The sequence below is a fragment of the Vicugna pacos genome, chromosome 7 (genome assembly GCF_048564905.1).
Source record: "Vicugna pacos chromosome 7, VicPac4, whole genome shotgun sequence".
In the NCBI taxonomy this organism is placed as follows: domain Eukaryota; kingdom Metazoa; phylum Chordata; class Mammalia; order Artiodactyla; family Camelidae; genus Vicugna; species Vicugna pacos.
In genome coordinates, this window is record NC_132993.1 from 8,799,777 (window position 1) to 8,827,279 (window position 27,503).

The 27,503-nt window shown below is 35.2% G+C and overlaps 1 long non-coding RNA gene across 1 annotated transcript in view; it reads left to right on the forward strand.

The window, feature by feature from the left end:
• Positions 1-27,503, forward strand: part of LOC116278938 (uncharacterized) — a 151,100-nt gene that overhangs the window by 115,824 nt on the left and 7,773 nt on the right. Inside the window, exons 4-9 of the long non-coding RNA XR_012074164.1 lie at positions 5,220-5,356; positions 11,955-12,054; positions 16,390-16,525; positions 17,789-17,861; positions 19,510-19,554; positions 19,867-19,959. This is a non-coding gene — a long non-coding RNA (uncharacterized lncRNA). The remainder of the gene's footprint in view (positions 1-5,219; positions 5,357-11,954; positions 12,055-16,389; positions 16,526-17,788; positions 17,862-19,509; positions 19,555-19,866; positions 19,960-27,503) is intronic.

Consider the following 27,503-nt stretch of genomic DNA (forward strand, 5'->3'; position numbering starts at 1 on the left):
CAGAATGTTGGCCACCAGCTTCTATGTCCCCTGAGTGAGCTGTAGCCATCCCTTACCTGTGAAGTCACTGCCTCTGCCCTTGGACCTGCTGCACACAAGATTCTGTGTATATTTCCCAAGAGAATGAAGTCTCTGTCTCCCCCAGTCTCGTGGGGCTCCTGAAGCTAAGCCCCGCTGGCCTTCAAGGCCAGATGTCCTGGGGTCTCCTTCTCCCAGTGCCAGACCCCAGGCTGGAGCCCCTGACGTGGGGCTTAGAACGCTCACTCCTGTGGGAGGGCCTCTGCAACTTAATTATTCTCCAGCTTGTGGGTCGCCAACCTGGGGGTTACGGGCCCGATTATATCACGAGCGTGCCCCTCCTACTGTCCTGCTGTGGTTCCCTCTTTACGTTTCCAGGCCTCCTTTGATGGTTGTTAAGCAGTCAGTTGTGGTTTTGTTGTTGCGAGGAGAGGTGAGATGCCGTGGTGGGTATTTTTCATTTCATGTGTGATGATCTGCAACTTCACGACATGTATCCAGGTATAGAAAGTTTACAGACCACAGAACAACTGACCAGATTTCTGTCTAGCCCAGATAGTGTCAGAGGTGAGTTCTACCAAATAAGAGAATCAAAGACAAAGGAAAGTTATCCAGTGCATTTGGATAGCTCATGGTCCTGTTTCTCCACCATCTTGATTGGAAATCCTATCCTTTCTTATTTTGAATGAGAAGTCATTCATCTGTCCTATAGTTGTATCCTTGATGCAATATGTTCCTCTTCAGTGTAGCTATTTCTTAAAATTTCTATTTATTGTTTGTATTCACCTGTGTAATTACAATTTGCCTAAATGTGGTTTTCTTTGCATTTACCTGCCTGAAAGCCTCTGAGTTCTAGGATGTGCAGACTGATTAGTTTGTCCAGGCTTTCATAATCTCAGTCATCATCTTTTCTCTTTTTCTGGCATTTAAATTACATTTTATATCTCACTTAATATATTCTGAAAGTCTTAGATGCTTTGTTACATTTTCTTAATTTACTTCCCTCTTAGTTTTAGTTTTGATAATTTCTACTGATCTTCCTACTGATCCATGGCTCCTTTCTTCTATTGTGTTCAATCTACTGTCCATTAGATATTCAGAATCACCTGCAACTAGTTCTTTCCGATAATTCTATATGTGAGTATTTAGCATGAAATGCTACTGCAAATTTAAGGACTTTTTCCATTAAATATGATATATCCTGGAAGTGTCTATTTTATAAAAGTGGAACACTCTCCAGAATATATCACCTGTTAGGCCACAAAACAAGTCTTATTAATAAATTTAAGAAGACTAAACTCATATCAAGCATCTTTCCTAACCACAATGGTGAGAAACTAGAATATAGAAGAAAACTATAAAATTCATAAATATGTAGAGATTAAACATGCTACTGAATAACCAATGGGTCAAAGAAGAAATTAAAAATGAAAATGGAAATGTAACAAAACTTATGGAATGCAGCAAAAGCAGTTCTAAGAGATAAATTCACAGTGATACATGCATACCTCAAAAAACAAAATCTCAAACAACCTAAATTCACACCCTAAGGAACTAGAAAAGTAACACATCTTACAGTTAGCCAAAGTAAGACGATAACAAATGTCAAAGCAGAAATATAGACTAAAAAGACAATAGGAAAGAGCAATAAAAACTACGAGCTGAGTCTCTAAAAAAGCTAAACAAAATTGATAAATTAATTTTTAGCTAAACAAAAATGAGACAGTAGTTACATAAATAAAATTACAAATGAAAGAGGATACATAAAGCTGATATAGAAATACAAAGGATTATATAAGAAACTTTTATGAGCAATTATACACCAAATTGGACAACCTAGAGGAAAAGTATATATTTCTAGAAACATACAACCTATGAAGACTGAATTATAAAGAAATGGCGTCTGAACAGACTGATCACCAGTAAGGAGATACAATCAGTAATCAAAAAATCTCCCAACAAACAAAAGCCTGGGACCAGATGACTTCACTGCTGAATTCTACCACAAGGAGAATTAATACAAATTCTTCTCAAACTCTTCCAAAAATTGAAGATGAGGAAATAGTTACAAACTCATTTTACAAGACCAGCATTACCCTGATACCAAACCAGAAAAGGATGCCATAAAAAAAGAATATTATAAGTCAATGTTCCTGATCAACATAAGTCAAAAATCATGAACAAAATATTAGCAAATCAATTAAATAATACATTAAAAAGACCATACACCATAATCAAGTGAGATTTATTCCAACAATGTAAAGAAGGTTCAACATCTGCAAATCAATCAGTGTGATACATAACTTTAACAAAAAGGATAAAAATTACATGATCATCTCAAAAGATGTAGAAAAAGCATTTGACAAAAACACCCATTTATGATTAAAAAAACCCTCTCAACAAAGTGAGTGTAGTGGGAACATACCTCAACATAATGAAGTCCATATTTGGCAAACCCACAGATAACACCGTACTCAATGGTGAAGAACTGAAAGCTGTATCCCTTTAAGGTCAGTAGCAAGACAAGGATGCCCGCTCTTGACACTCACACGCAGCACGGTATTGGGAGTCCCAGCCAGAGAAAATAAGCAAGAAAAATTAAAAGCCATCCAAAGTGGAATGGAGTAAGTTAAATGGTCACTATTTGCAGGTGACATGGCTTTATATATAGAAAACCCTAAAGACTCCATCAAAAAACTATTCAAAATAATACAGTGAAGCTGAGGGATACAAAATCAATATACAAAAATTTAAGAGAAACTAAGAAAACAGTCCCCTTTGAAACTGCATCAAAAATAATAAAATAGCTAGGATTAAACTTAACCAAGTAGGCTAAAGACCTGTACTCTGAAAACTGTAAGACATGGATAAAGTAACTTGAAGACACAAGTAAATGGAAAGATATTAGAGGTTCATGGATTGGAACAGTTAATACTGTTAAACTGTCCACACTAGCCAAAGCAATCTACAGAGTCAATGCAATCTCTGTCAAAATTCCAATAGCATTATTCACAGAAATGAAACAATCCTAAAATTTGTCTGGGCCACAAAGACCACAAATAGCCAAAGCAATCTTGAGAAAGAAGAAGAAAGCTGGAGGCATCATGCTCCCTGATTGCAAACTGTATTACAAAGTAATAGTTATCAAAACAGTATGACATTGGAATAAATATAGACACATTAGAGAGAACAGGATAGACAGCCCAGAAATTTACCCATGCCTAAATAAATGGTCAATTTACAATAAAGGAGCCAAGAATATACAATGGGTAAAGGACAGTCTCTTAAAGAAATGGTGCTAGTAAAACTGGACAGATGTTTAAAATAATAAAACTGTCTTATATCATACCACAAAACTGCCATCTTACATGCAAAAATTAACATGGATTAAAAATATAAAAGACCTGAAATCATAAAATTCCAAGAAGAACAACAGAAAGCAGTAAGCTCTGTGACATCAGTGTTGGTGGTAACTTTTTGCAGGTGACACCAAAAGCAAAGGGAACAAAAGCAAGAATAGACAAGTGGGACCACATCAAACTAAAAACCTTCTGCACAGCAAAGGGAACGTCAACACAATGAAAAGGAAACCAACTGAATGGGAGAAGACACTTGCAAATCGTGTATCTGATCAGGGGTTAACATCCAAAATAGACGAACAACTCATACAACTCCAAGGCACTTCACCAGAGACTCAATTCTCTTTTGTCATTTCATGTAGAATTTTTCTGTATATTTATCATAATTAAGAGTTTCCTTAAAACACTATCTCCACAACACTATTAAAGAGAACACAGCCTACAACTAATACATTTAAAATATAAGGACTCACATTAAGTTGAAAGTAAAGAGGTGAAGAAAAATATACCATGATAACACTGATAAACTTAAGGCTGGAGCAGTATATTCTTTCCCAACAAAAATCAGAAGTATGAAAGAGAAGAGGGGCATAAAATAACAATGAAAGTGTCAATTCTCAAAAAAAATTGTAAACCTTTATGCACCTAACAGAAAACCAAAATATAAAAAGAAAAACAGAACTGAAAAGAGGCACAGACAGACCACTATTAAAATTTCATATTTTAGTGTCTGGTTCTTTTTTTCAGCAACTGATAGACCAAGCAGGTAAAATACTAGTAAGGATAAAGTTGACCTGAAAAGTAGCTATTAATCAACTGGTATAATTGACACTTAAAGAATTTTCTATCCTACAAATAGCAGGATACACATTTTTTTTCCCTAAGGCTCACGTGGACTACTGAATAGGACAGATCACATTCTGGCCATAAAACACTAATTTAAGAGAACATAAATCATCCAAAGTATGTTCACAGGATGCAATGGAATCATTAATTAATAACCTTCCAAAACAGAAGCAATAAACCAGGTGATTTCACTTGTGATTCTGTCACACATTTAATGAAGAAATTTTAGCAGCATTCTGCAGGCTCATCCAGAAGACTTCAGAATCATGGGGAACACTTTTGGGGAATGCTCATTAAGATAAGCATTATCTTAATAACAAAACAGGTAAAGATATTACAAGAAAGGAAAACTAGAGACCAGTATCTTTCATCAGAAAGCATGCAAAATTCCTCAGCAAAGCATCAGCAAATGAGATCTAACAGTACATAAAAATAATTGTACAACCAAGTGAGATTTGCCTCAGGTAGGCAGGACTATTTTAACATTCAAAAATCAATTCAAGTTAATCCATCACAACAAGAGACTAATAAGAAAATTCATGTGATGAGGCCAATTTATGCTGAAGAAGCATTTCACAAAATCTGGCACCTATTTATTATAAAACTTTCAACAAAGTAGATGTACAAGAGAGCTTCCTTAACCTGATAAAGATGATCACTTCATAAAGGTACAAAACTGCGGTGCTGTCGGGCAAGTGTAAGAGTGAGCATATTTCCTTACTTATCTCTGGTGGGTTCTGGAGGGTGAACGCCAAGTTGTCTTACTGACAAGTGGAAAGTCTCACCTTGTTTTCTGTGCTACCACTTCTAAGTGCTGTGAGACACTTCCATTCTTAAGGATAGCTCTGCATGGCTCATAACAACAATAGTAATAATAATAATTACTAGTAATACCTAATATTTATTTAACATTTATTGAGAAACACTGTGATAAGCAGTTTGTGGATTATTTCAATCAAAATAATTCTGTGATTTACTCTTGATTCCCAATTGTAGCTGAAGATGCAAAATACAGAAAGCAACCTGACTAGAGCTATAAACTGAGTGGAAGAGTCAGGATTCGAGCCTACATAATCTGACTCCAAAAGCAACCCTCCTCTCCAGTGCTGAACTGCCTCTCAGGCAGGTGGGAGGTGAGTAGGGCTAGAAAAGTAAAATCTCTCAATTAATTCTGCTGAAATCCAAGGCTTTCTCCCCTTAATAAGAATTCCTGGTATAGACCTTGGATCTCTGCATCAGAGCATCAAAAGACCAATTACAGAATTTTAGAAATTTCTGCCTTTTCAGATAGTCTATTTTCAGAACATGAAGGCAGGATTTACCATACATTAAAACCATTGCTTTTTTTCCTCTATCCAATTCTATCACACTTTTGATAATTGTTACCTTTTCCCACATCCTGGCATTAGACTATCTGTGAGTCTCAATGTCTGGGGTTTTAAGTGTTCGTTTCTTTTGTTTGTTTTATCACAATGGGAAAACTAGCAGTTCTCTAGGAGAAGTTAGAAATGTGCCCCTCTATCCAGATCCATAAAACTAGTTTTTAATTAGTTAAGATAATAAATTTATCCCAAAGCAAGAAGTAGGTCTTTCTGGAGTTTTAATTTCCTGATGTATTTCCAGTACCTCTAAAACAAAAATGGGACATTAAGTATTTTGATTTCATAAAATATAAACGCTTACTAACTAAACTTAGGAAACTGAATGCTCTTATTTTCTTGGTCTTCTCCGTGAAAATGTATTCCATATAGAGAAGTTAATAAAGATAAATAGATTGTTTGCTGAAGGAAAACAAAGAGCATTAACCACAGAATTACTATAATTACATTACCAAGTGGATAAAAATATTGAAATGCCAAATAGAATTCTAAATTATTTGTGCTTTATATAAATATATGACTTGCTAAAGAACAATATAGTTCCATGTTTAAAAGCAATTGCATACTTTTCTGCAAATTTTATGGAACAGAAGTCTAGACTATAAAAAGAAAAATAAAACACTGATAATAAATAAAAATACATACCTGTAGGTGAATTTGAAGTTTTCCTTTGTTAATTTCATTATTAAATAAATCCTTAAGTAGAAGACACATTAAAATTCAACAGACAATTCCAAGAGTGGGAAAAGATAATTTGGAAGCTTTTTCTAAATATGTGTTTTTCCTTTAATGGCTTACCTTAATGAAAAAACATGACTTTTTTTTTTAAATCTCTGTTAATTAGTCTCCTTCTCCATGAAATACTTGGGGAAAATATTCTTTAACCTTTACATTTATATAATTCTAAAATGCCTAATCAAACCTATTCCATTAACGAAAATATATACTTACATATTTATTTCACTAAAACACTGATTGTTTCTTGCTAATTTTGAATAACTGGGCTCTAAGAAAACTGTACGTAAACTATAGAGGAATTGTATTAAGTTAAATATGCTTTTTAGAGTTACCATAACCTACATACCTGTTTAACAGTGAAAGTACAATCTATGTCAACAGTGATTCTTGGCATTTACTACCTTTCAACTGGAAAAATCCCTATTAAAAACTTCTGCTTATAACCAAGATAAAGTAAGAGCACCCAAATTTACATTCCTAGTTCAAACAACTAAAAATCTGGACACAATATGTAAGAGAACACTTTTAACGGTATTGGAGATTATGCAATTAAAGACAGTATTTCCCAAAAGATAATAAAGTGAGCTCTATAACTACAGAAGTATACTCTCTGGAGAGAATTCCCAGACTGTATCACAGTGGGGTGAAACCCAGGCAAAGGATGGTGCCCGTACTGAGTTGAGGAATGAGAGTTGAGGGGTCTGGATAGGACAAGAGAGTAGAATAAAAAAGGGCAGAATCCTGAGAAGAGGAAACTGCAGAGAAAGCAATCTAGAGATGTGTAGATGGCCCTCCTTCAGCTGAATATTGATCAGTGTTTATGGAAACTACCTGAGACCGAGAGAACAGCCATCTAAAACAAACAATGGAAAACAACCCCAAAGATCACACGAAGCCACATGTAGTTCCCACTCCCACAGACAGAGGGGAAACCTCATAGTTCACAGGTCACTGAGCAGACCACTCAGGAGGGATTTGCCCCAGTAGGAGGGAAGAATTAGACCTGCACTAAAACTGTATGGTCCTGCCTTAAAACTTGAAACTTCAAAGCAAGACAGGAAAATATTATTTTCACGTAACTTAACTGTGTCTGATAACAAAGTTGAGCACTATTTGTAGGAATACAAAGGTATATAGATATAAGAAGGCGTCCATTCAACAATTACCAGGTATGAGAAGAAGCGAGATAATATGACCCAAAATGATAAAAATCAATCAAAATTAATCCCCAAAACATAGATTGTAGAATTAGTAACAATAACACTAAAACACTTATAACTTATTCTATATGTGTAAGAAGCCTGAGGAAAGGAGAGAACATCTTAGTAAAACACAGATCTATCAAAGATACAAATTCAATTCTAGAGAGGAAAACTACAATGTCTTATGTACAACACACTGGATAGGACTAATGGCAGAATAGACACTGCAGAAAAAAAGATCAGTGAACTTGAAGATACAGTCATGGAAACTATCCCAAATAAAACAGAAAAGGGAGTGAAAAAAATAAATTGTTCATCACTGAGTTGCGAGACAAACTCAAACAAACAGCTTATTACAAGTGTAATCAGAGTTCCAGAAAGAGGGAGTAGAATGGGGGAAGAAAGTCAAAAATCACATTAGAAAAATAAAGGTTGAAATGGTGCAAATTTGATGAAAACTAAACCCACAGATCTAAGAAGCTAAAACAAACCCCAAACACAGTGACATGACAGAAATTATATGAAGGCACATCATAGTTAATTTTCTTAAAACCAGTGATAAAGAAACTCATCAAAAAGTAGTTAGAGGAGTAACAAACAGTTCATACACAGGAACAGAAATAAAAGTAACAGTAGGCTTGTCAAAGGATTATCGGATAAGCCCAAAGCTAGTGGAACAGTATCTTTAACATACTGCAAGGAATATAAAAACCCAGACAAGTAATGTAGGGTTATGTGTCTACAAAATAAAGGTGAAATAACATTTTCATATATTCAATGGCTAAAAGAATTATTTACCTATAAACCTGAAATATAAGAAATGCTACAGCAGATTTTTCGAGGAGAAATAAAATGACACAAAGTTTAAATCTAGATCATACACAATGGTTTAAAGAGTACCAAAATGGTAATTATGTACGTAACTATAAAATACATTTTTATTATGTAAAAATCTCCAAATAATTAACTGTTTAAAAAAATACTGTATTTTGGACTTTGTATAACGTATGTATGACCATAAGACATTGGTTGGTAAAGCGAAAATGAAAGGATGCTTTTGTTAGTTTTGTATACTATGCATGAAAAGGTATGATAGCATTTGAATGTAGATTATGATAACTTAAAATACATAATATAAACACAAGCAAAGACTAAAACAAACAAAAAAAGAGTTACAGGCACTAATTCAACAAAAGAGAAAAAAATCATAAAATACACTAAATTAATCTAAAAGAATGCATGACAGTGGAAGTAAGTGGAGCAGGAACAAACAGGATAAATGAAAAACTGTAGCAACTGGTAGATTTAGAACCAGTCATAATAATGATCATATTAAATAATATAAACTACTCAGTTAATAGGCAGTGATTGTCAAAATGGATACAAAGCAAGGCCCAACTATATTCTGCTTACAAAAACGTCCACTTTAAATATTAGATACAATGAACAAATTAAAAGACAAAAACTACCAGAGCTCATTCAAGAAGAAATATATTACCTGAATAGCCTTGTGTCAACAATTTGTAGTAAAAATCCTTCCCATCAAGAAAAGTACGTGCCAACTGTCTTCACTTTAGTAAATTAAATGCAATAATACGTAAGAGGAATAATAATTCATGGTTTGAATCACTTACAGATTTAACGTAATATGGATCATGGACGTGAATTTAAAGACCTCACTTCTAGAAGAAAATTGAGGAGAAAATATTTGTGATTGAGCATTAGGCTAAGATTTCTTAGAAACATAATAAATAAAACAATTGATAAATTGTGTTTTATAAAAAGGAAGAACTGCTGGTCTTTGAAAGTCCTTGTTAACAGAATGCAAAGTCACAACTGGAAGAAATTATCACATATCTCATAAAGAACTCATATTCTGAATATATAAAGACATCTCAAAACTTAAAAATAGGAAAACCAGCAACTGTATTAGAAGATGAGCAAAATATTTGAATAGAAATATTTTTGTTCACTAAGGAAAAATATACATATAGATATTGCAATAAAAGATAAAATTACAGCATATCTTTTACAGGCAAAATATTTAGAAATAAATTATGATATTGATTCCTAAAGTAAAATATATGAAAAATAAAGAATGATTTATATCACCAGTTGGAGGGATTTCTTGGATCCTAGTTTGTGAAAAGAGCAAGATGAAGAAAAGTGCATAAAATATCCCATATGTTAGGCAAAAATGGAAAAATCCATTTTATGTGTGCATATGTTTAGCAATAATGCTACTAGGAACATGGAGAAAAGTACACACCAGGTTGTTAACATAAGCTACATGCTGTGGTAGGTAGAAGGGAAAAAGACAGTGAGAGGGATATAAGTAAAAACAATACCAAAATGCTATAAAATTAAGAATGTATTAGAAAATAACTAATAAGTGTAAGGCATATGTAAAAGTATGTGGGGGGTGGCAAGGTCTGTCTAGAAGGGCATATCAGAACATTATGAAAGTGGTGCTTTTTCACACAATTGAGGATGGTTTTACTTCCTCACTTGAGTTTCTGTGTATTGCTTAATATTTTTATAATGACTCTATTGTAAACATAGTGAGAAAACTATTAAATATATGAAACCATACAGAGGAAAGCATAAGAGATTTTAAAAAATTATATCTGGGTGGAAAATGTTTGAGAGTTCTTTTTTTTTAAATCCAAGGCAGAATTGGAATTCTGTTTAAACCACCATTTCAATAATGTAACCACTTAAGAATTTACTCATGTTACTCAAGAGCCCAAGTTATGTTGGCTTTAGGCACTGTCGATACCAGTCCCCAAGTAGTATCATCAGAAATGCGTTTCTCTACATCTTTCTTCATTGCTTTCCTTTGCGTTGGATTTATTTTCAGGCAAAGTCTACTTAAGTTTGACAAAACAGACACAAGAAGTTCTAGGTTCATGTCTAACTAGTCGAGGGCCTCAGTGAATGAATAACAGCTTCTCTTTATCCAATTTAACAGCAGAAGTTTCAGGGCTGACCTTTCCTCACTCTGACACGGCCTTGGGCACGTGCCTCCACTCTGTGCAGCTTGGAACCCAGTTCCTTCACTGGCCAAGTCCACTGCGTGTAAGAGTCCTCAGAGTCCAAGTGGACTTTGTCTCACCTGATCCCTTCAGTGTTGGGGGGACTTCCTGCAGGAAAACAGGGCTGCCAGGATCAGATGCCCAGGAGCTGGGTAACAGTCAGACAGGAGAGAAAGTCTGCTGCATTAATTCTCTTCCTACATGAGACAGAACATTTTAAAGGTATAAAGAAAAAGATAGATATGACCACTTAAGTTAATAGACTCCGTGTATATGAAATTCATTATAAGCATAGTTAAGGAACAGTTGAAAAGTATGCATATTGCAATAAAATGTTTCATATTTATGTATGAAGAGGGGTTACAGGGATGTAACTCATAAAAGAAGAAGTAGCAAAAGAAAAAATGATTAAGGACAAAAGCTGAAATTCTCAGTTAAAAAAATGCTGATGGCCAACAAGCTTACAAAATATTGTCCTGAGTAGTCAGTAACACAAATAAATGTGATCATAAGATTTCAGTGTTCATTAATTAGATTGTGGAACTGCCAATGAGAATACGGTAACTTACAATGGTAAAACAGACTACTAAAATTGGTATCCTCATACACAGCTGATGGAGCTTTTTTGTCTGGTACTGCTTTTAAGGTTGACAAGTTGACAGTGATCTGTCAAAATTGAAAATGTGCATACTTACTGTCTACCCCACCGAAATCATCACAAATACATTCAAATGCATATTTATAAGAATGCTACTGCACCATTGTTGGCAATAGGGAAAAAAATAGGAAACTAAGTATCTTATCAGTAGGATAATGACTAATGAATTACAGGGTATGCACATTTTGAAATACAGTGAAAGTTCATGAAAGTGTGAAATAGCTCTAGATTTACAGAAATGTACAGCTCACTAGACGGTGTATATATGATTTCATTGAAAGTAATTCTATATTCATGTGCAAAGATGCATTAGCCACAGCAATCCTTTCTATATTTGTGTGTGTGTGAATATGTAGAGAAAGAGGACAGGCAAAACCATTCATTGAGGCTACTTTTGTGGAAGAGCAGGAATGCAGAGAGGGAAGAGATGTATTTCTGTGTTGCCAGAGGTTTTGTGACTTCTTAAAAATAATTTAAAAAATATTTTAAAATAAATTTTTAAATAGGTTTTGATCACTTTGGGGGAAGAGTGCTGCAAATGCTGGAATAAATTAAGATACAATGTCATATTTGCAGAAATTACAAAAATAATCTTTCTGAAGCCTATTTTCCAAAGAAACTGCACCCGTTGCTTTTGTTCGTGCCTTCATTTCCTAGGCAAGCGTTACAATTTTTCTTCTCTTGCATCCTGCACCCTTCTCCCCTTCTCCACCCCTAAGGCTCCTGATGCAGAGAGTTCCCACGGAGACGGAAATGCTACCAGAAGCAGAGCCGTCCCAGGCCATTCCAGCATGTCTGCGGAGATGTAACTCACATTTGGTAATTGATCTCTTACAATCAACCTACCATGAGGAATTTATTGGCCGTATTTCCTATGTCTTCTGAAGTATTTAGATTTGCCTGATGCTTGAAAGAGCTATGCCTAGATCACAACACATTTTTCTCTTGATGCTAATTTTCCTAGAGTTTTGTTTGTTTTCCATTTTAAAGTCATTTAACTATTTTAATGTTTTCTTTTCTTTTTGTTGTCTAAATAGCCAAACAAGTTACCATTAATCAAAAGATAACCACCAGAAAGTGGGCTACTTCTGCTTTGGGTTTGTCTGGCACACCGGGAGCTCAGCCCAGGGGGAGCTGGTGTCCTGGGGTCCAAAGGGGCAGACCTGGGGCTGCCCATTGGCCATGTGAGGGCGGGGCAGCACTGCCTCCGTTAGCACAGAACAGTGATGTTCTGCACGGCCCTGCGAGAGAACTATTAACTTAAACATGCCTATTAGTGCCGTATAGAACAGTTATTCTGATTTTAAACATCTACTTTTGCTAAAACTCCCTTTTCCCAATCATGTTTATTTTATTCTGAAGCCAGAATATTTTTGTGAGACTGTATCGACCAAGGCAACGTGAGGATTAGATTTCTGAAAGAGGGTTTTAGCATAAACTTTTAAGGAAATAACTCAGCATAAAAAGTACTCTGCGTCTGTAATTCTAAGGTACTTGGCTTGCTATTAGAACCCTTTTTTAATAGTCTGGCACACATGTTCAGCGTTATTGAATTAGATAATTTTAAAAATACTATCAGCTCCATTTCTGTTTCTGTTGCCTCAGCTCACTCTTGTTTTCCTGTTTTTAATTTTCCTGCTATTCTGCTTGCCCTTTTTTGAATAATTTTTAAAAATCATATTGCTGAGTCTGTGATGATATGAATGTTTAGTTTAAACATGTCTTGAGGGAGGTTTCTGCTGTCTAAAATCTGAAGTGTTTCAGACTTTGGATGAAGTAAAACTAAGTTCCCTAATGTAATTTTAATGCATTAGTTAATGACTGCAATAAATCCTATGCATTTTTTCTCTCTACAAAAGAAGAAAAATTACCATTTAATACTTAACTTCTCAATTTATAGGTGAGGTTAAAAGTATTCATTTTCCTTTTCTAGATGCAGAAACCTATTATTTATGCTAAATAACTGTGAAAGAAGTTTCTTCACTAATAAACAAGAAATATCAGAAGTTTTAATTTAGCAATTTTTAAATCAAAATTTAAATCTTTTTTTACATTGCTTCACACAAAAGAAAATGCATCAACTTGCTAGCTTTCTTCCCTCGCATATTTTAAGCTCATTTCTATGTTGGAAAACAATGCTTTCTAAGCTCTTGAAATTATACAAGGGAATATGTAATTGTATGAGAAAAGAATATACAAAATATACTTGACTTTTAGAAAATCTTGATAGATTTCCATAAAGAAGAATGCATTGCATGATAAATTATTACATGATAGAGAAAAAAGGAGAACTTTATCTTATTTTTATAATGAACACATAGATTAATCAGATCAGAATAAATAAGCACTATTTCGAAAGAACAAGAGACAAACCAGTAGACATTAATTGTAGTGTTTCATCTTTTCCAAAATGTCTAGGAAGAGGGAGTAGGGGAAAATGTTTTAGCTGACATAAAATACAGCATGTAAGTCCACAAAGTAATTTTTCAAGTATTCAGTATTGAATTCTTATTAATTTGGAGTGATATATTTTAGACTCTAAATCATATTCGTCATATATCAGCACCTGGACTGTGAGATAGGGCAGATACTAATATTTCCATACATAAAAAGAAACATAAATTCAAAAATTCCCAAAGATCCTGAAATAATTAGAGAGATGAGGCTCTGATAATTCCCCTAAAACATAATGAGGGGACTGTAATTTATTTCTATGTTTCATTTTCTTGTTATAAATCTTATAATTGGACAAGGAAAACTTTATCCTATTTTTGTAACTAACATAAATTAATCAGATCAGAATAAATAAGCACTATTTGGAAAGAGTGAGGGCCAGACAGACATAAATAGTGGTGTTTCATCTTTTCCAAAATGTCTAGAAAGAGGGAGTAGGGGAAATGTTTTAGTTCACCCATGATCCTCTAAGTACTGAAGTTCAGGGCTAGAGCTGGTGGTTTCTCTCCTGTAGGGAAAAAGTGAGGGTTTGTGAACACAGGTAAAGAGGCTTGGATGGGATTCTAAACAATCATTACAGGATAATGCACTCCAAGGTATAAGACCTTAAGACCTTAGAGTACATTATCCTATAATCATGCTTTTTATTGATAGAAATATGCTTAAAATCATCAAAGTAATGTTACAGTATATTTCACAGGTTGGAAGAAGACGGCTGAAGTTCAAATCTCAGTTCTTCCACTGTCCATCTGGGTGGTCTCAGATAAGTAACATCATTTCTCTCTCCTTCAGTGGCCTTAACTTTAGAAGAAATGGAGAGTAATGCCTGCCTCATAGGATTATTGAGAGGATCAAATGAGTTAATTCATGTTAAATGCCTAGAAGAGTGCCTTGTACATAGTAAAAATTTGGTATCACCTCATTTTATTACCTACACGTCAATTGCTTGTTCATATGGTACACTACCAGTGTCTAATAGTGATTTTCTCACTTATTCGTCTGTTATTATATATGTAAACACATATGCACATATTATTAATGTATATTGATAAACATCCTAGTGTTTAAATAGTTCACATATAATCTGATGGAAAAGAACCACTCACACCTATGTGCTGTCTCCTTAGACTAGTAGATGCCTGCATGACCCCAGCTATCTGGGGTCTCCAAAGGCAGTTTTGGAGGTGGGATATGAGTTGGGGTTACAATAGCATCTACCTGCTAGCTCATTCTGGTTTGTTTCAGTAACTACGTTAACTCAGTACGGTGACAGCTCAGCTCATCTCAGTCAGCGTCCCCGGCTCCCTGCGGCAGGTGCGGTCTGAAAGCGCCCTGACCTCTCCTCTCGTGCTGACCATCTTCCCCCCCAGAGACTTTCTCTAAGGCGTGTGCGCAGAGGTAGTTACACCAAGAAACTGCAGGAGCTTAAGCTTCACGATCCTCACTTGCACAGACCCCTTCCAAGTTCCCGGGAGGGACCTTGGCTACACAATCATACAAACACATTGCTCGCTCAGCTGTATCCCCCCAGATTTAGGTTGAAGCTCTAACCCCCATTATGACTGACTTTGGGGATGAGGCTCTGATTCTGACGGGAGCAGTGTCTTTATAACAAGGGGTACCAGAGAGCTCTTCCTCTGCTACTTACTGTGAAGACGCAAGGTGATGGTGGCCAACTGCAAGTCAGAAAGAGAGCTCTCAACAAAAACTCACGATGCTGGCACCCAGATCTGACTCCCGGCCTCCGGAACTGTTAGAAAATGACTTTCTGTTGCTGAAACAACTCCGTCTGTGGTATTTTGATCGCTTAGGCTAACTGAGACACTCGTGTTTGTGCGGACTTAGCAAAAATCATGCATTTCAACTACTTTTGCTGAAGACTACTAACTTTTTTTTTTTTCCTGGCTTCCCCTCCATCATATTTCCTGTTGTGTCGGATGATGCTGAAGTGACTGTGGCCATTTTGGGGATATAACTGAGGGTCAGTTGAGCTGGGGATGGATTTAGTTTGGTTTCAGTGATAAATAAATACATTGGTTTGTTATGACTTGGTTAATTAATGTTATATTCTCTATATAGACAGTAATAATATAAAAATCATTGTCATAAGGAGAGGCAGTCAAAGACTAGAGAGCTAGAATTTTGGAGAAAGTTTTATAAAAGCATGTCAAACTCTAATTTAATATAAATGGATTCTCTAGATGTCTTGGCACTGTGTAACCTAATATTTATAAATTGTAATTCATCAATATTTCCTAATTTAAATCAGTATTCATTTTTACAGCTGATTTTGTATCTATAATTTTATATTATTTTCCTTAAAGAGTTCCCAATACTGTATAAGCATCAGGCTTACAAAATACAGAGCAGTCTCTAAGTATAGGTCCTTTTCAATTGTCTATGTGCACAGTTTAGGAAATACGAAATCATGGACCAGTACATCAAGGTCCTAGACTCACATGGCCTGTTCTGGTAGGAACTATGAAAAACTGCAATAAACAGGAATACAATTCAATCTGAAAGGGGCAGTAGCTACTGAACACCAAATGAGTGCCATCAATCAAATGACGACACAGGTCCCCAGCAACTGGATCGGTGAAAATTTATGCAAGAGTTCTTAAATTTTAAAGAAGGCATTTTAATTCAATTTTAAAAATAAAACTTGGGATTTGACCGTTCGTCATTTTGTGATTTCTCTAGGTAAATTACCCTCTGGATAATTTATACACCAGAAGATCTTCCTCAGAAATTGCCTCCAAATGGTCGGGTGAGTCTTCTAAGAAAGGACACACCAAAGCATATTTCTTCACTGGGACTCCAGAGGTCCTATCTGTAGGTAAGTGTATTTGAGAAGTAATATAGCACTGTGGTAAAAGCACAGACTGAGATGCTAGACTTCATGAGTCTGAATCCCACCCAATCCCATTACTTATTTGTTGTGTTTTCTTGGGCACATGTTTTAATCTCTTTGTGTCTTTGTGTTCAGCTTCCTCATTTGTTAAGAGAAGAAACTGGTAATACCCAGCTCCATGCTTTGAAAATGAAGTAAATTAACAAACTCTTCAGTGCTTAGACAAAGTGTTGCCCAACAGAAATACTAGAAAAGTGTTAGCTCTTTTTCCCCTTCACTTTTGGCCACTTGGAGTTTAGCAATTTTGGAACAAGGGTTGAATTAATTCCACGCTGACTGTATCCCGGTCCACCTGTTTGATTCTAAGCAGTGACCTTCATCTTAAACGACAGTGCTTATTCCAGTGATGTTCTTTCCACGTGTTAACTTCTTGAAAGTCTGTAAGGGAACTGGGGCCAGCTCCCCTTCCTGGAGGTTCTTACCATTACCTAGTGTGCTGATTAGGAGCACGTGAAAGGAAGGGGTTCTCTGGCAGTCTGTCCTGTGTTCTAAAATGGTAGCTATTCTACAACTGAACGTCCTGTTGAAGGAACTCACAACAGAAACCAGCTCACACACTCAGGGATGGACTGAAGGACTCTTTCAATCTGTCCCTGCAATAGGGTCTGTGGGTTTTGGTCCCATTTCATTTCCCCTAAAGCAAGTTAACTAGAGGCCTGTGATCAAATAAATTGATGCCAGAAAAAGCAGCACTGCCTCCTGAGACCTTGGACCTGTTCACATGGAGAAGAACTCCCATCAGGAGACTTCGGACAAGCCTCAAAATTAAATCTTGTGAAAATTTTACCTCAGATCCTTCAGGGAATGTCCAGCAGGTGACGAATGCTGAGCTACTCCAGAAACCACAAGAAATCTCTCAAGTAAGCATGCCAGGCTTTTCCAGATGCTGAAAAGATCCTGCACTTTTGGATATAGCCCAGTGCTTTGCCCCTGAAAAGCATGGGTCATACCTTGATGGAAAATGACATTCATTCCAAGATACTCAGCACTGCAGCCTGAAGGGAGTGAAGAGACGGAAGATATGGTCCTTGCCTTCAGGCTGCCTATGCTTAATACTACAAAAGATATATTTTGAATAATGAAGATATGAATGAATGGAAAATGTTATATGTGATCAAATTACTAAGTCTCTTTAATTCTCCATTTCCTTATTTTAAAATAAGGCTAATAGCACAATGTATCTCATAGGACTTCAGGTGAAGCACTGAGATGATGAAGGGAAGAGGCTTTAGCAGAGCATCCTGTATACAGTAATCACTAAGTAAGTTTTGCATGTTTTTGTTATTGGCATGATATAACATTAAGATTGTGTATATACCTCTTTTAGCCATTAGTGTTGACCTCTATGCTAAAGCTCTTAAAATGTGAATAATTAAAATATGTTTTGTTAACTCTTTTTTTATACCACAAACATTGCTAGCACAGTTAAAAGCTTTTTGCTAAACATTTCATTGCCATTTGGCTTATGACTAAGTAAATTAGATGAATTTTGCTTGATCGATTAAATGTTAAATTTAAGTTGTTTTCTCAATAATGATTTCTATAATAAAGGCAGCTCTATTTACACATACAATTTTTCTTGGAATAAAATAAACAAAAGTAACTAAGAAATATTGAAACTTTAAAGTGCTAATTGAGAAAAGTAGAATTTAAAATTTATTTTGATGTACTTAAAAATTGTAATATTACATAGCCAAAATTAGAAGGGACTATGTAAGAATTATTTTTATTTGTGTTGCATGAGTATGCAGACAGTACCTCTGTCTGTCCCTGCAGAACTTTTCTCCTCCCCTCTGTATTAGACTCCATCTTTGGACTATTTTGTCTGCTGGCTTCAGTTTGTATTTAGCCCAGAGGAAGCCTGAACATGAAGTCAGGATGGTTAATCAGTTCCTGGCTCCCTCTTGCTTCAAGATGGTTGTGTTTCTGGACTGAAAGTCACAGATGCTCTCATGCTGACCCAGTTTCTATCAGTATCTCCTGCTGGGTTTAGGTAACCAAGAACTACATCTTTTCAGGTCTCAGAGTGGCAACCACAGCTGCTGTAGTTAGCTCTGTGATCTTGCACTATCCCTAAAGTTTCCCCACATTCTGCTCACATGTTAGAAATAGACCCCTTTTTAAGCTCTCTTTGAATTATCCTAATTTAAGTGTACAATCTGTTTCATGCTAAAATCCCAATAAAAACATGCAGTACAAAAATAAGGAAGGTGACTGATTTCTTTACATTAAAAAATGTTGTCTCTGAAAAAAGGAGAAAAGCTGTACTTTTAAATTTTATGGGGAGATAGAAGCATAGGGTTAAGAGTGCCAGCTCTTACATTTACAGCCACATTCTGATTTGGCCATATATTACTTGTTTTTTATTTTATTTTTCCAAACTTAATGTTCGTATTTATAAAGTGGGAATGGTCAATGGTGAATGGTCATTTATATCTATCTCATATTATTGAGGTTAAGATTGTATTAAAAAACATATGTAAGTGTTTAGCACAGAACTTTGTACTGGGTAATCTTTAAAAAGGGTAACTCCTAGTTTTACTATCTGCATCTAATAATATTGCAAACAAGTTAATATTTTAGGGCTTAAACTACTTTCTTTTATTACCATCACAAATTTAAACACTATGAAGAAAGAATCTGTGTGCAGATTTAGAAATATTTTTACATTATAACTCTACTATAAAATAGAACATACTCTGAGTCTTTATGTTAGAAATATTTGGTTTTTTAACTGTCTAAATGCAACCCATATTTTTTTAGCTTTCTACTACCTCATACAGTGTTATCTGGCAGAGTCAGAATAGTTCAAGCTAGTAGAGCTAGATCATAAATAAATGAAATATTTACCAAACTTCTCTCTATAGAAACGCTACTCTAAACTAACATCATTTATTCTGTCTTCTCAGATAGTAGCTTTGCCTGGGAGGCTCCTCAGGAATTGCCTGAAGCAGGTAACAGGGAACTCGGGGTGTAGGATTCACCGTTCATAACCAGAATGGCATCAATTTTTAAATCATTAAAAAAAAATACTAGAGTAGGTGGCTTCATTTGAAAGAAAGTTTTCAAAATTAAGTTTAACCAAAAGCCAAGATAACAGCTATTACAGAAATAAAAAATTATATCTAATATTAAAAATATATCTCATTTCTCTATCAGGTGCATATATTTTTTTTCAGCCCTGAAGTGCCTACAAAAGATGTTAGACCAAAAGCAGTATCAGTATGATGGTGTCACTAAACCCTCCTTTTGTCTCTCCCGTTCAGTCTACAACCAGTAAAATAGCCACAACTCAATGAAAGTTCCTCTGCCCAACATACCAGGAAGGCAGAGAGTTCCACACATCTGTGTATCTAAAGGTAGGTGGACTGGGACACGCCAAGGAGGTAAAGCCTGGAGAAGAGCTGAGGAAATGCCCGCAGTCCTGCCCCCAAGCCACAGCAGCTGAGCTCACAGCCCCAGAGAGCCTAGTAGTAGCAGCAGAGGCAGGGCATGTGACTCCAGCCCCACTCCCTACAAGAGTGGTGCCTGTGAACCCAACCCCAGATTTGGCAGGGGCGCCCACTCATCCTGGAGCCCCAGGCAGCGATGCCAACAATAGCAGTGACACTAGCAGCAGCAAGGCACAGGTGACCCCAGAGGCACAAACCGTGACCAGAACAGCACTGGGCAGCACCTCTGGCAGAGGCAGTGAAGGGTGGAAAGTACTAGTTCTCAAAATATAGCCAGAGGCAGCTCAGGTAAGAGAAACCAAAAGCAAATGCTATACCGTCACTTACTGAAAAATGAAAGAAAGTCCTCTAATTACTAACCTGTTGAATTGTCGGAATAAAGTAAAAACCAAAAACAAACAAACAAACAAAACCTTTTTCCTAAAGCAGAAAGGTGCTCTCTACTTCAAATGCCCTTGCAGAGGTACAATTATCAATCACTATGAAAAATCATGGTAACCTGGCATCACAAAAAGAAAATGACAAGCCTTTAGAAACCAAAATTAAAGTCATGGACTATTTCAATCTAACTCATAGAAAATTCAAAATAGCTATCATGAGGAAACTCAATGAGCTCCAAGAAAACTCAGCAATAATTAATGAGTTTAGCAGTAATATTAATAAATAGAAGGAATACTTTACCAAAGAGACTGGAACTTAAAGAACAAAACAGAAAGTCTGGAGCTGAAGAACTCAGTAAGTGAGATAAAGAAGGCAATAGAGAGTGTTAGAAATAGAGTAGATGATGTGGAAGACAGAATTAGTGAGATCAAAGATATAAATCTAGAAGTAAAACATAGAAGAGGAGAGAGAACTAAAATCTTTTAAAAATGAAGGAATTCTGTAAGAGCTAGCTGACTTCATTAGGAAGGGCAACATAAAGATAATTGGTATCCCAGAAGGAGAAGAGAGGGAGAAGGGAGTAGAAAGTTTATTTAAAGAAATAATAACTGAGAACACCCTAAACCTGGGGAAAGAACTGGATATATATGTCCATGAAGCTAAAAGAACACCTAATAACTCAACATAAAAAGACCTTCTCCAAGACACATTATATTAAAACTGTCAAAACTCAGTGACAAAGAATTTTTAAAGGCAGTCAGGGAAAATAGGATGGTAACATAAAGGAACCCCCGTTAAGCTATCAGCAGCTATTATCAGCAGCAATTCTATGGGCCAAGAGACAACAGAATGGCATACTCAAAATATTGAAAATTAAAAGCTGTCAGGCAAGAACACTCTATCCAGAAAAGTTATCTTTAAGGTATGAAGAAGAAATAGTCTTTCCCAAACAAAAGCTGAAGGAGTTCATCACCCCTAGACCTGCCTTACAAGAAACATTCAAGAGTTCTTCTACATGAAATGAAACAGCAAAAGTATAAACTTTGAGTAAGGTGATAAATAGACAGAAAATTGCAACTCTATATTAGAATAGTTTAAACACTAAATTATAGCATAAAAGGGGAAAATCAGTAAACATAACTATAGTGTCAATTTGGTGGCAAACTCACAACATAAAATGGAATAATTTGAAACAACAAAAAATATAAAAGGGAAAGAGGAAAAGAACGAAACACATCTATGTAAATGAAGATAGGATGCTATCAGCAGAAAAAGGACTGTGTTATCTGTGAGACATTTTATACAAAGATCATGATCACAAAATGTAAATCTAGAGCAGAGACGTGAAACAAAAAAGAGGAAACTACGAATAACATCACAGAAAATCACCAAACTAAAATGGCAGATAGAAATACAAGAAATAAGAAACAATAGAAATACAGAGAAACCAGAAAACAAGGTAAAATGGCAATACTAAGTCCTTATCAATAATCACCCTAACTGTAAATCAGTTAAATTCACCAATCAAAAGATGCAGAGTGGCTGGATGGATTAAAAAATAAGACCCAACTCTATGCCAACTGCAAAAGACTCATCTCACCCTGAAGACAAACGTGGGCTGAAAATGATGGGATGGATGATGATACTCCAAGTAAATGGCAGCCAAAAGAAAGTAGGTGTAGTTATACTCATATCAGACGAAATATACTTCAAGCCAAAAATGGTAACAAGAGACAAAGATGGACATTTTATAAAGCTCAAGGGGACAATTCATCAAGAAGGTAAGGAGATGTGTGTGTGTGTGTATACATCAACACCATATACATATACACATCAACACCAAAATATATAAAGCAAGTATTAACAGACTTACAGGGAGAAATTGACAGCACACAAACAATAAAAGGGGACTTTAACACCCCCACTAACTCACTGGATACTTTATCCAGACAGAAAGTCAACAAAGCAGCAGCAGCCTTAGATAAAATATCAGACCAGATAAACTTAATAGACTGATACAGAACATTGAATCCCAAAGCAGCAAAATACACGTTCTTCTCAAGGGCACATGGAACATTTTCAAGGGTAGACCATATTTTAGGACACAAAATGAGTCTCAGTAAATTTTAAAAGACTGAAATCGTATCAAGCAACTTTTCTGACCACAAAGGTCAGAAACCAGAAATCAAATTTAAGAAGAAAGCTGGAAAAATCATAAATATGTAGAGACTAAACAACATGCTACTGAGCAACTATTAGGTCAATGATGAAATAAAAAGAAATTTTAAAAATACTTGAGGAGGAATGAAAATGAAATATGACATAAAGTCAATGGGATGCAGCAAAAGCAGTACTAAGAGGGAGCTAATACAAGACTATCTCAAAAAAGAAGAAAAATATTAAATAACCTAAACTTCCACCTAAAGGAACTAGAAAAAAAAAAAACCCACCTTAGAAGGAAGGACATGATAAAGATGAGAATGAAAAGAAAATGGAGACTAAAAAGACAATAGAAAGGATCAATAAAACTACGAGCTGGTTGTTTGAAAAGATAAACACAATGGACAAAACTTTAGCAAGACTTACTAAGAAAAAAAATGGGAGAAAGCTCAGATAAATAAAATCAGAAATAAAAAAGTAGAAATTACAAATAGTTGCAACAGAAATACAAAGAATTACAAAGGAATACTATTGACAGTTATATGCAACAAATTGGATATATATTTAGATACATTTTTAGAATTATACAAATTTCCAAGACTGAATGATAAAGAAATAGAAAATCTAAACAGAATAGCAACTGATAAGGAGATTAAAAAACAGTGATCTAAGATCTCCCCAAAAGCGAAAGTCAGGAATGAAGAGCTTCACAGTTGAATTCTACCAAACATTCTAAGAGCATTTAATACCTCTCCTTCTTAAACTCTTCCAAAAAACTGAACAGGAGAGAATGCTTCCTAACTCATTTTATGAGGGCAAAATTACAGTGATACCCAAACCAGACAAGTACAGTTTAAAAATTACAGGCTCATATCTCTGATGAACATAGATGCAAATATCCTCAACAAAATATTAGCAAACCAAATACAACCATACATTGAAATAATCATACATCATAATCAAGTGGCATTTATTCCAGGGATGTAAGGATAGTTCAACATCCACAAATTAATCAGCATGATACACCACATTAACAAAATGAAGGAAAAAAACCCATATGATCATCTCAACAGATGCAGAAAAAGCATTTGACAAGATTCAAAACCCATTTATGATAAAAATAACTCTCAGTAGAATGGGTATAGAAGGCCACATACTACAAGCCCACAGCTAACATCATAATCAAGGGTGAAAAAACTGAAGTCTATTCCTCTAAGATAGGAACAAGACAAGGATGCCCACTCTTGCACTCTTATTCAGCATACTATTGGAAGTCCCAGCCAGAGCAATTATGCAAGAAAAAGAAAGAAGAGACATTTAATCAGAAAGGGAGAAGTAAAATCATGACTATTTGCAGGTGACATAATTTTATACATAGAAAATCTAAAGAATCCACCAGAAGACTATTATAAATAATAAACAAATAAAGTTGCATACAAAATCAATATACAATATAGTGTTTCTAGATACTAATAATGAACTATCAGAAAGAGATATTAAGAAAAAATTACATTTACAGCTGCACCAAAACAATAAAATACCTCTAAATTAAATTAGCCAACGAGGTGAAAGAACTTCACTCTGAACATCGTAAGACACTATTCAAAGAAATTGAAGAAACAAAGAAATGCAGAGATATTCCATGTTCATAGATTTGATGATTAACATTGTTAAAATGTCTGTATTACCTGAAGCAACCTACAGATTCAATGCAATCCCTATCAAAATCCCAGTGACGTTTTTCACAGATATACAACAAAAAAAAATCTTAAAACCAGAACCAGAAAAAAAAAAAACCCAGAATGGTGAAAGCAATCCTGAGAGAAAAGAACACAGCTGTATGTATCATACTTTGTGATTTCAAAATACACTACAAAGCTATAGTAATCAAAATAACATAGTTTAAAAAAAAGATCAATGAAACAGAATTGAGGGCCCAGAAATAAACCCACAACAAACTCACATATATATGGACAATTAATTTAAAACCCAGAAGAGCATACAATGGAGAAACAGCCTCTTCAATAAATGGTGCTAGAAAACTGAATAGACGTGTGCAAAAGAATGAAAGTAGACCATTATTTTAAGCCATACGCAAAAAATCAACTCAAAATGGATTAAAGGTTTGAATATAAGACCTGAATCCATACAATTCCTAGAAGAAAACATAGGTCATATGTTGTTTGACTTAATCTTAACAATATCTTTCTGGACAGATCTTCTCAGACTAGGGAAATCAAAGAAAATAAAACAAATGGGACTACATCAACTAAAAAGCTTCTGCACAGCAAAGTACACTATCAATAAAGAAAAGATAACCTCCCGAATGGAAGACGATATTGCACATCATATATCTGATAAGGGGTCAATATCCAAAATATATAAAAAGCCTCTTACAACTCATTGAAAAATGGGCAGAGAAACTGAATAGATGTTTTTCCAAAGAAGACATACAGATGGTCAACAGGCACAAGAAAAGATGTTCAACATCACTAATTATTAAGGAAATCAAAATCAAAGCCACAATGAGATATCTCCTCATGCCCATTAGAATGGCTGTTATTAAATACGCAAGAAATTACAAGTGTTGGAGAGAATGTGGAGAAAAGAGAATCCTCATACAGTGTTGGTGGGAATGTAAATTGGTGCAGCCTTTATAGAAAATAGGCGATTCCTTTAAACATTAAAAATAGAACTACCATATGATCCAGATATTCTATTTCTGGGTATTTATTTGAAAAATACAAAAGCATGAATTCGGAAAGATACATGCACCCCTACATTCACTGCAGCATTATTTATGAAAGCCAAGATATGGGAACAATCTAAGTGCCCATCAATAGATGAATGGATATATAAGATGTCTTATATACAATGGAATATGGATGTTTCATAAAAGAGATGAAACAGGGATGGACATGGAGGGTATTATGCTAAGTGAAATAAATCAGACAGAGAAAGACAAATACTGTATGATTTCACTTCTATGTGGAATATAAACACAAACAAAATAAACAAAACAAGAACAAACACATAGGTACAGAGAAGAGAATGCTGATTACCAGAAGGGAAGGGATGTGGAAGGAGGATGAAATGGGTAAAGGGGGTCAACTGCATGGTGACAGATGGAAACTAAACTTTTGGTGATGAGCACACTGTCACGTATACAAAAGTCAAAATATAATGCGTATGTGAAATTTATATAATGTATTAAACCAATGTCATCTCAATTAAGAAAAAGGTATTAGACCTAAATGTATGTATTTGGCCTTTTATACACACCCTAAACATGATGATTTATATCAAAATCTTCCATATCATTTTAATGTAATTCCTTTGTTTTTCAGATTTCAAAAGTCACATATACATATTATAGAAACCTTGAAAACTAGGGGAAAAGTATAAAGACTAATCTGTAATCTCATGGTAAAGAAGCAAACACTGTTAATCTGTTAGCTTACTAACAGCTCATTGTTTTCTATACAGGTAGATTTTAGATTTACAAAGCTATTGCATATTATTACTGAAATTATAGGAATAATTAGGCAACCTGTTTTAGAATAAACATTAGTAGCAAGTATTTTTCCATGACATTACAAATTTCTTGAAAATATCATTTTAGTAGTATGATAATCATTTATAAATATGCATAATTTATTTAAACACTCTGCTAGTTTCTACATTGAAATTTTTGTCAATTTTTCTCTATTTCAATTAACTATATGATCATCCTTATAAAATTTTTTAGTTATCAAATTAGTTCCCACATATTTTAGAGAGATAAAAACTGACAGAGTATGAACCCATTTAGCTTCTTAAAATATACTACTTTATTATTTTTAAATGTTTACAGCTTTTAACATGTAACAACAGGAAATATTCTTTCCTTTTATTTGCTAGTTTAATACGTGAAGGATGATGCCTTTTTGACTTATTTGCATTTCCTCTTTTATACTGAGACTTATTTTCTCACTTGAATATGACATTTACATTTCTTCTGTGGTTGGACTGTTTTTTTCTTTAGAAGCTTTCTGTTTTTATTTTTAATACTGATAACAACAAAAACAGACAGATAAATTAAAAATTATATTTTAAAGACAGCAGAGATCTGTGAAAGCTAAGAAGACTTGAGGAAATAAGATTCCATAGAGGGGAAGAACCACTTAAAAGTGAGCTGACAGACAAGCAACTGCTTTTCAGAATGAATGCATTTGCCAGTGGGGCATAAGCTAAGGATCAGACAGTGAACTGTGGTTTGAGGACTGACATATAATCTTCGCTTCCTCCGCACATCCCCCTTCCGTGGCTGAATTGTCAAAACGAGTGCCAGTAAGGAGTTAGGAGGAAAGCCCGGAAAAGGAAGGTGAAGTCTCCCTTAGACTTTCACTGCTTAGGAGTTCAGGGCCCTGTCAACAGTAAACTGGATCCAAGCAGAAATAAAATAGGCCAGAGATTAAGGTACTGAAATGAGTGGTGAATTCGCCCTAGAATCTGCAGCCAATACTATGTAGGAGCTCTGACTCAGGGCTTAGATGGAGGTTGCAAGTCCAGTGTCGGGAGGTAGCTGCTGTAGGACAGAAAAGCCAACAGAGATTTTGACTTTGGTGTGTGCTAAGGTCAGAGGATGAAGGAACCCTCAAAACCAAAGAGGAAATTCCCCTCAAGACATTTGCCAAATTTTGAAGCCTTATTGAGCAGAAGCTAAAGAGGACACCTTTCAAAAGCTATTTCCGTAAGAACCGCATCCTCATAGTCTTTCAGTATAGACAGAGACCAGTGAGATGATCAGTTAACAGTCTTGAATGACTACAGAGTCATGGTGTAATGATGGTTAACCAAAAGTAGCTCAATTTTCTGAAACTTTTACCCTGCTCTGAATGAACTTAATCTGAGATTGGATGGAGGTGACC